Source organism: Anomaloglossus baeobatrachus, chromosome 5 (assembly GCF_048569485.1).
Source record: "Anomaloglossus baeobatrachus isolate aAnoBae1 chromosome 5, aAnoBae1.hap1, whole genome shotgun sequence".
NCBI lineage: Eukaryota > Metazoa > Chordata > Amphibia > Anura > Aromobatidae > Anomaloglossus > Anomaloglossus baeobatrachus.
In genome coordinates, this window is record NC_134357.1 from 473757596 (window position 1) to 473767546 (window position 9951).

General features: G+C 43.0%; 1 pseudogene; it reads left to right on the top strand.

Moving 5' to 3' along the window:
• Window positions 1-4293: 4293 nt before the first annotated feature.
• On the top strand, window positions 4294-9481 carry LOC142312800 (general transcription factor II-I repeat domain-containing protein 2B-like; annotated as a pseudogene).
• The last annotated feature ends 470 nt before the right edge of the window (window positions 9482-9951 follow it).

The following is a 9951-nucleotide window of genomic DNA, read 5'->3' on the forward strand; positions in this document are numbered from 1 at the left end:
TATTAAATAACCTGCTGACTGATTTTAAGCTGTGCGATGCCTGGAGGTCGCTCTCGCCGACAAACCCAGGATTTATGTGGTCTGAATGGGGGTGGCCTCCCACATTGATTTTGTGTTTTTATCTGAGGATTTTAGCCCTGTAAAGTTCATTTTATTGCAGAATTTTTTCTCTGATCATAACATTTTGAAAATTACAGATGGATATCAAAAAGAACAGAGGATATATAGCGCTCTATGGAGTTTGGGGACTCACCTGTTGGAAGACCCTCAGGTAAGGTCAGATTTTAGCAGCGCATACCCAAAGTGGTCAACCAAAGGGCCCCCTGCATGAAGATGCCTAGTAGATTCTTTTTTAATTGAATCAGGAAAGATGGAGAAAAAAATAGCTTTATATTAATCTAAAACAAAAGACTGCAGACAGTGTTTAAATTTTAAGAGTTAGGGCTAGAGGTAGACGATGACATTGCTTGCCTGAAAACCGAAAACCAATCTGTGTCTTGAGCAGAAGGGCAGAGAAAACATTTTTAACTCGAGTGAAACAATTAAAAAACAAAACAAAAAAAAAAACAAAACACACAACATTAAAAAAATGCATGCGTTTCTTTTTTAAAAGGCGATGGAAAAAAAAAGTCAATTACTTGTCTAGATGGAGAAACTACCATACAAGGTATGAAAGAGGTGGCTTTTATTGTTTATCAATACATTTTTTAGCACAAAATGTGTGGATGAATCTTTTTTATTAGATACTCTTAATGTCCTACATTGTAAGTTACATTTTTTAGATCAGGATCTTTTAATGCAAGATATTAAAAAGGAACTTAATGTTTTTAGAAGTTTCTCGAAAGGAAAAGCTCCTGGAGCAGAAGGCCTAGCTGTGGAATTTTACTTAACTTTTTTTGGATAGTTTAAAGGATGACCTTTTAGCGTTTTTTTAAAGAGGATTATCATTGTGGTCATCTGCCTAAATCATGGAGGAGAGGGATTGGGTCTATGAATATTTTTAAAAAAGGTGCTTGTGATGATCTTGCAAATTGGAAGCCTATCACCCTCTTCAATATGGATTATAAAGTGTTAGTAAAAATTATTACATGCCATCTTAAAACAGTGGTCAGTAAGTGGATACTGCTTGAGCAGGTGTGCGGGGTAGCGGGGAGAAATATTGCTGAAGTTTGAAATGTAAATAGAGACACTATAAAGTACTGTAAAGACCGTAAACAAAACTTGGCCCTGTTGGACTTTGAGAAGACATTTGACAGTGTCTCGCCAGGTACCTTTTCAGTGTTTTAAAAACAGTGCCGATCATGGAGCTTCTTTTATCCTGCATTATATTTTTATATAACAAATTTAGTTTATCATACCGATGTTACTCTTCTTTAATATAGAAAAACCTATAACTGTCCACATGTACAATCCATTTGTGGAGATATCCATGATCAGTGCCTTTCTGTCCCAGTATTGTACCTAAATTAGAGCTGGAATACCTAAAAGGAAAAAAAAAATAAAAATATTTAATGGGAATCTCAAATTCTAGGTTTAGTTTAAGCTCACCCAGAGGGTATTGGTGGGATTATGCACCCAAAAACCAACTTCTCAATTGGAGGCAACAGAGGCTTTCTGCACTACCCTGGCCAACCCTCTATTTGCAGAAAGTCATTTCTGAGGACTGCAGTGTGGGGATTTTATGCAGCAATTCTAAGAACCCTGGACATAATGCATCAGTATGTCCTTTTCCACCAAAATGAGATTTTGTGGTGCAACTGACCATACCTGTAGGAATTGTCCTAATTTCAGCCAGCAGGCAGTTTTTGGATGGTCTGGTGGTGAGAGGTGCATGACACATGGTCCTTGTGAATTGATCCCCTTTATTGATTATCTTTATAACAATCTTCAATATAAGATTCACGTATAATTTCAATATCAATAGCATAGCATAGCATAGCATATTTTGATCTTTTGCTCACTGGTTCTGTTGCAACAGGTGATGCAATTTGCGCTCTATTCTGCAAACCTGTAGCAGGCAATTCCATGCTACACGCGGCCAGATGCCATCCCACGCATATTAAAGACAACTTACCAGTGGGTGAATTTGTTCGTGCTAAAAGAACATGTTCACATCAAGCTGATTATAATAAAGAATGTGTGCTCATCCAGAAACGTTTAAAAAAAATAGGAGTTTTGTTGCCACCATAGAACAAGCCAAAAAGAAAGTTGATTTACATAACAGAATTATGATAAGCAAGATATTTTTGTCTAACAATAATTCTTCTGCCATTTCTCAGGTTACTTTTTCTACTTATTTTAGCATTAATTATCAACAAATTGTAAAAATAGTTAAAAAAAACATATCTACCAGTCCTATTCTCAGATGAGACTACTAGAAAAATACTTAGTCCTGGGGTGAATTTTGTATCAAAAGGGGGTTTTACCTTAGGAGCTACTATTTGTCCCACAGATTATACTAAAAACGCTTAAAAAAAATCCACACATCGTGGTTGGCTTTCCACTACGGGTTCTTACCGTTGTGGAAGCAAATCCTGTGGATTATGTCCCTTTATGTCTAATAAATAAAACTATTACTGCCATTACTAAAAATATAGTTCATACTAATGATCAATTTCTCAATTGTGGATGTGGAGACGATTTTGTTGTTTATGCGATCACTTGTAGAACTTGCCAGCTCCAATATATTGGATGCACAAGTCGTGCGTTACGCACCAGAATCGCAGAGCATCTGTATGATGCCAAACACATTTCTACCCATACTCCCTCTAGTGTTTCCCAGCATGTTAGATTGGTACATCAGGGCAATACCAACCACCTTGAGGTACATGGTCTGAAAAAAGTTTATAATAGAAGAGGTGGAGATAGAATTCGGTTACTTATCAGAAAGCTTCATTTATCTTTCAAATAAATACATCTTTCCCCTCAGGACTAAATAAAAGGACAGATCTATTATATTTCTATTAATGGATTTTTTCTCTTTCTCAAAATAATGTTATTTTGTATGTATTTTGCATAATTTATTCAAATGTCGTCATTTCCTTTGGCTATGTACTATTTAAATGATTTCATGTTGCATCCAATGATCATGACGATCGCGTCTGAAACGCATTGATCGGAGGAGCTTATTTTATGCTGCTGTTTTTATTCTTTAAATAAATGTGAGGTTTTATTTATACTCCTGTTGTCCACTTGTTGGAGGACAGCAATATCTCAGTGGCTGAGGGAAACTCTGAAGCTCAGGAGCTGGTTGTTGTGGCAGTGGAACCTCGTGTGGTGGAGCCCCAATTAGTGGAGCTCCCATCAGTCTCTGGTGATTTTACTGATCAGGTGGAGAATCTGAAGGCTGTGTCCCTGTCCAGATCCATGGATACTCAGTGGACTCTGTCTAAAGAAGAAAGAGCTAGGAGCAGGATGCCTAAATCAGAGAGTGCTGCTATATTTGTCAAGGTGCTAGCTAAGCAGAAGGGCTCAAAATGCTTGGAAAGGTTGTAAAGGAACGGTGGTTCAGTGGTTAGCACTGCAGTCTTGCAGCGCTGGGGTCCTGGGTTCGAATCCCACCAAAGACACCATCTGCAAGGAGTTTGTATGTTCTCCCCATGTTTGCGTGGGTTTCCTCCGGGTTCTCCGGTTTCCTCCCACACTCCAAAGACATACAGATAGGGACTCTAGATTGTGAGCCCCAATGGGGACAGTGTTGCCAATGTATGTAAAAGCGCTGTGGAATTAATAGCGCTATATAAATGAATAAAATTATTATTATTATTATTATTGTAAATTTAAACCAATTTGCTGCCTTGTCATCAGACTCTGGCTAGGAGTCACACCCTGCTGGAGCTTACAATGCAGTACCCATATCACCAAGTGTTAATTTTCTGGAGGAGGAAGGTGTGGCCGATTTAGTACACCTGCTACAGCTCCCAGTAACAACTTGCTGTATGGTCTAATGTCTGGTCTTTCTAACAAGCAGCCTGCCTATGATGCTACAACTAAAAACATCTCACAAAATGCATGTGTTTGTGTCAATAAGCAGGTTTCTGTGTTAGACTATTTGGCCTCTAAAGACAGTGATCTGTATGCAAGAATGGATTGTCAAAACTTCCAAAAGAACAAATGGAATTATGATGACCATACTGGTCCTTTTTCAGGATGAATAGAAATGATGGGATTGGCATTATCCAAAACAAAGACATTTGTGTGAAGCAAAAGACTATTATACAAGATGGAAGAGGTGTGTATTTGACTCCATCCTATTCAAGAAGGGAGTTTAGGTTAATTTGCTTTTATGCAAACATGGACAAGAACAAATGTATGGCAGTTTTTGAAAACCTGAGGTATTTTCTTCCTGGTAAACTACCCCTGTTTATTGTTGTTGATCTCAATTGTATTCTCGCCAAGGAGGCCAGAGCAGGTACACGAGAGTCCAGGGTGGATGTCACTGGCAATTTCTGGAACAGGATTGTTGGAGATTTCTCCCTGAGTGATGCAGTCTCAGTAAAACCAGTCCCATTTACCTACTATGCAGATGGTGCACTGACAAGCTCAAGGTTGGACTATTTTTTTTTCTCACCTACAATTCATTGTGTTAATTATTTTAAGGAAAAAGTCTGTTTTTCGGACCATGAATGAGTGTGTGGTGTTTGAGGTGGAGGGTTTTGTGTATGGTAGAGGTAGATGACGGATGAATGCGAGTGTGTTAGGTGATATGAGTGTGAACAGGGCTTTTTGCCAGAAATATGCGTATTGGGTAAGAATAAAAAAGTTTAATAACATTGTGCAGTGGTGGGTGTGGGCCAAGGGGAGGGTGAGGATTTTCTTTATGAGGCTTGGCTACAGCAAAGCTAAAAAGAAGTGGGTATTGTATGCACATGTAAAACAGAAGAATTTCCTTCTTGCATAGCTGTAAGTTTATGGGGGTGGATGTCAAGATGGAATTAGCAAGGATGAAGAGAGAAGTGGATGATTGGATGCAAAAGCGTGGGAGAGAAATTATGTTCAGGTCAAGAGTGAGGATTCGGGAGGAGGATGAAAAGTGCACACGGTTCTTAAAGAAAATGTGTGGTGCTAAAAAGAGACATGAATGTGCCGATGAGGGGCACTGCAGCCAAGTGTGGTATGCTGCCCCGACTGCCGGTCCCTGTTTGTTTAATAAAGAGGTGTCCCCTTTAAAAAGATAGCCTTCTCCTGCTCCCATGTGCCCTGTTGTGTGACGTGCGCTTACCCCGCCCGCGGCTTATAGGTCACCGCGCTGCCCAGCTTCCGGTCTCGCTGAAAAAAACCCTGACCTGTTTCCCGCTCTCCCTCCCTTTTTGGTTAAAATACATTTGTTGTTTTGGTATGTTTTTTTAGTCGCAGCAGCGGAAGGGGTTGGTAGAAGTGGTGGGAGATACACGTACCGGACGGCCGTTAGGCAGACAATGGCCCAAAACCCTGTTGTGTTGGCCATTTTAAGGCTTTATTCTAAGCTGTGACCAAATTTTGCCAAAGGAAAAATATGTTCTGGCTGAGAGTGCGCATGTGATATATCTGAGCAGGAGTTGTATGAGGTAGTAAGCAAATCACCAAAATATAAGGCCCCGGGGCATGATTGATACCTAGTGAATTTTATAGAAAGTACTGGGACAATTTCTCAGCATCTCTTACAGGTTATGTGTGCGTTATTGTCTGGTGTCAGCATGCATGAAGGAAGGCTTGTTGGTGTTATTTAAGAAAGGGGAGAGGGAGATGTTGTTTAATAAGATACCGATTATGTTACTGAATGCAGATTATAACATATTTGCCAAGATCTTAGCCTGCCATATGAGGTGTAATTGATAAAAATGATTAAGGAAGAGCAAGTGTGTGTGGTACCTAAGCGCAGATTGCATGATAATGTCTGCCTGGAGCATATGATATGATTGAAGATTGTAGGACAGACCTGGGCAAGGGGCGGCCCGTGGGCCACATCCGGCCCGCCTGTCTGTGACCAGCCCGCCCGTCATGCTCAGAGTTGGAGGCGTGGCTGGGGCGGGGGAGGGAGCGTGTGGTACCCGATGTAACTCCGGTACCACTCGCAGTTACGAGCTTTTCAGCAGTTACATCGGGAACCACGCACTTCCTCCCCCGCCCCCTGCAGCGTCATTACAGGGCCTGATCATGCTCCTATCAGCGCGAGGGAGACGCTGCAGGTGCTGGGTTTACCAAGTGTGCTGTCCCCGCCCCATGCAGCATCAGTACAGGGCCTGATCGCGCGAGGCATACGCTACAGGGGGCGGGGTACTATGTGCTTCCTCACCCGCCCCCTGAAGTGTAATTACAGGCCTGATCACGTGAGGGAGACGCTGCAGGTGGAGGGGTGCTATGTGCTTCCTCCCCTTGCAGCGTAATTACAAAGCCTGATCACTCGAGGGAGACGCTGCAGGTGGAGGGGTACTATGTGCTTCCTCCCCTTGCAGCGCAATTACAAAGCCTGATCACGCAAAGGAGACTGCTGCAGGTGGAGGGGTACTATGTGCTTCCTCCCCTTGCAGCGTAATTACAAAGCCTGATCGCGCGAGGGAGACGCTGCAGGTGGGGGGGGGGGGTACTAGGTGTTTCTTCCCTCGCCCCCTGCAGCGTCATTACAGTGCCTGATAGCGTCGGCATTACAGGGCCTATTCGCACTCCCATCGGCATGAGGGAGATGCTGCAGCTGGACCCCATATACCTTGCTGTGTAGCAGTATCTGCAGGGATCCGTGACCTCAGAGACTACAGTGCTACAGTAATCAGTCCTTCCTGCCTGCTATGTAGTTATTGCCCGAATCCAGAGAATGTTTAGGGATTTGTGACGGGCAGCACGTCCAGATACACAGTTGCCAGGTAGACTGTCGGATATTACAGAGCCTGGCCGCGCGTCATATGTTGTCCTGCTCCCGTCTATTGCTGCCATAACCCCACTAAGTGCAGACCCTGTACATAAGTCAGGGTGGGACCCAGCTTCTCCTATATTTTCTCTACACCACTTCAAGCCAGAGGCCATCTTCTGCAGGATAAGCTCAGCGCCAGCAACACTCTGAACATTACGTTTAATAACTACAACTACTACCTTTTTTTTATCAATTGTGGTGAGTGATCGGGGCTGGTAACTGAGAAGATGTCTTTTCCTAAGGCTCCTTTTGAAATGGTTTAATGAGCACATAAGTATGTAGAGCGCATCTAGTAAGTGTGGATACAGGGTGTTATACACACACACACACACACACACACACAAAGTCATACCCAGATCTGATTATACTCGCGATTCTTTATTGCTGCTGTCTGTGCTCTCTTCTTGGGGCAGCATACTTCTGCTGGGCTATAGTATTATATGGAAACAGCTGGCTGTGTATTACTATTAGCGAAGGTTAGCTGTTGACCCTTAAATATGTCTAACGTTAAAAAAAGAAAGATTGATGTAGAATGCTGAGTTTTTAACAAGGAATGGACTTCTAAATATTTATTTACTGAAGCCAAAAGGTAAAGCTGTGTGCTTAGTATGTGGAGAGCAGATAGCTGTGTTTAAAGATTACAATTTGAATCGCCATTACGAGACTAAACATGCAGAGAAATACAAAAACTTGACGGAGACAGAGAGGTCACGGGCATCTGCAGATTTGCTAGCAAAACTGCAAAGGCAGCAAGGATTTTTTACAAAGCTCCACTCTTACAGGGATGCAGCCGTCAGGACAAGCTTTGTAATATCCCACAAAATTGCAAGAAACAGTAAGCCATTCTCTGATGGGGAGTTTGTCAAAGAATGTATGGTGGACTCTACAGTGCTAATTGGTCCTGAGAAAAAAAAGAAGCGTTTGCAAATGTGACCCTCTCCAGGCGAACCGTCACAAAACGGGTCAAAGACATCGCGGGCAATTTGGAGCTTCAGCTGCAAACCAAAGTGGATCATTTTATTTTTTTGTCCCTGGCTCTGGATGAGAGTTGTGATGTCAGTGATACAGCCCAGTTACTTATCTTTGTACGTGGAATACCAAAACTTTGAGATGATTGAAGATCTAGCAGCTATGTGATCAATAAAAGGTACGACGACAGGGAGTGATTTGCTCACCGAAGTAAATGCATCCATGGACAAACTGGGATTAAAATGGAACAAAATTAGTAAGCGTTACAACCGGTGCCTGTCCAAATCTGACAGGGAAAAATGTCGGACTTTTGAAGCGGATGCAAGATAAAGTGAATGAAAAACCCATAACAGAAATTGATATTTTTACATTGCATTATTCATCAGGAAGCACTTTGCAAGTCGGTGCTAAAAATCAGCCATGTTGATGTATCTAAAGGCTGCTTTACACCAGACAATCTATCATGCGATAGATCGTTGGGGTCATGGTTTTTGTGACGCACATATAGCATCACTGGCGATGCCGGCCTGTGTGACACCTCCTAGCGACGCAGTATTGCTCACAAGTGTACTGGTCGCTAGGTTCCATAATATCGTTTAATTTAGTTGTTCATAGTTTCCGTGGTAGCACACGCCGCTCCGTGTGACACCCCGGGAACGATGAACAGCAGCTCACCTGCGTCACGCGGCCGCCGCCGGCTATGTGAAGGAAGGAGGTGGGCGGAATGTTTACGTCCCGCTCATCTCTGCCCCTCTGCTTCCATTGGCCGGCGGCCGTGTGACGCCGAACATCCCTCCCACTGCAGGAAGTGGACGTTCGCCGCCCACAGTGTGGTCGCACGAGAGGTAAGTACGTGTGACAGGGGTTACCGACTTTGTGCGACACGGGCAGCGATTTGCCCGTGACGCAAAAAGGACGGGGGCGGGTACGATCGATTGTGAAATTGCACAAATCGGTCATACCGTGTAAAGCAGCCTTTAGACAGTTAATTTCATCAGGGCAAGAGCACTGAATCACAGACAATTTGTTGCACTGTTGGAGGAGCATGAAAGTGAATATAGTGACATACAGCTGTATGGTAGCCTGAGATGGCTCAGCCTTGGAAAGGTGCTTAAAAGAGTACGGGACCTAAGAGCTCAGATTGAGGAGTTTTGCAAGACGAAAGGCAAAGAAAATCCAGAGTTCTGAGATACGCACTGGATGGCAGATCTGGCCTTTGCTGTTAATGTGACTACATTAATGAATGAACTAAATACCAAGCTGCAAGGCAAAGGCCTCTTTGCACATGAAATGTTGAGCTTGGTGACAACTTTCATGAGAAAGTTGAAGTTTCTTTCTAGCCAATTGAAGGGCAAAATTCTCACTCACATGCCAACATTGAAAGAAGTCACACCATCAGCTGATCACCTCGGCAAGTATTCATCCATGTTTACAGCACTACATGATGAATTTTCCAGAAGATTTGAAGACTTTAAAGCAGTTGAGAGTGAAATGCACATGATTTCTTCTCCCTTTACATGCTGTGTGGATAATGCACCCAGTGATGTCCAGCTTGAACTCATTGATCTGCAGTCTGACAATCTACTCGCAGAGTGTTTTAAATCAGGATCACTGCTGGAGTTTTAGGCTATGTGCGCACTTACCGGATTTTGCCGCGGATTTTCTGCAGAAAATGTTCATAACATCTCTGCAGTGAATCACCAGCAAATCCTATGGAGAAAAAAAATCCTGTGCGCACTGGGCGGAATTTGACAGCTGCATGTTTTGCTGCGGGAATCCCGCAGCAAAAACAAGTGCATGTCACTTCTTTTCCGCACATCACTGCGGGATTTCACTCCATTGACTCCAATGTTAATCGTGAAATCCCGCAGGGAATAACGCAGGCAGCAAATTCTGTGCGGTTCACTGCGTTATTCCCTGCGGTATTTCGCGGTTTCGGGACCTAGTTACCTGCGGTTTCAAAGGAAGTGATGTCCCAAGAAGAGGAAGTGCATCCATTTTGTGAAGATTGTAAACATCCAGAACAATGTCGTGGTACACCAGAATGTCGATTAATGTCAAACAACTCATAGAACTGGTAAGTATGTACAGTGCAT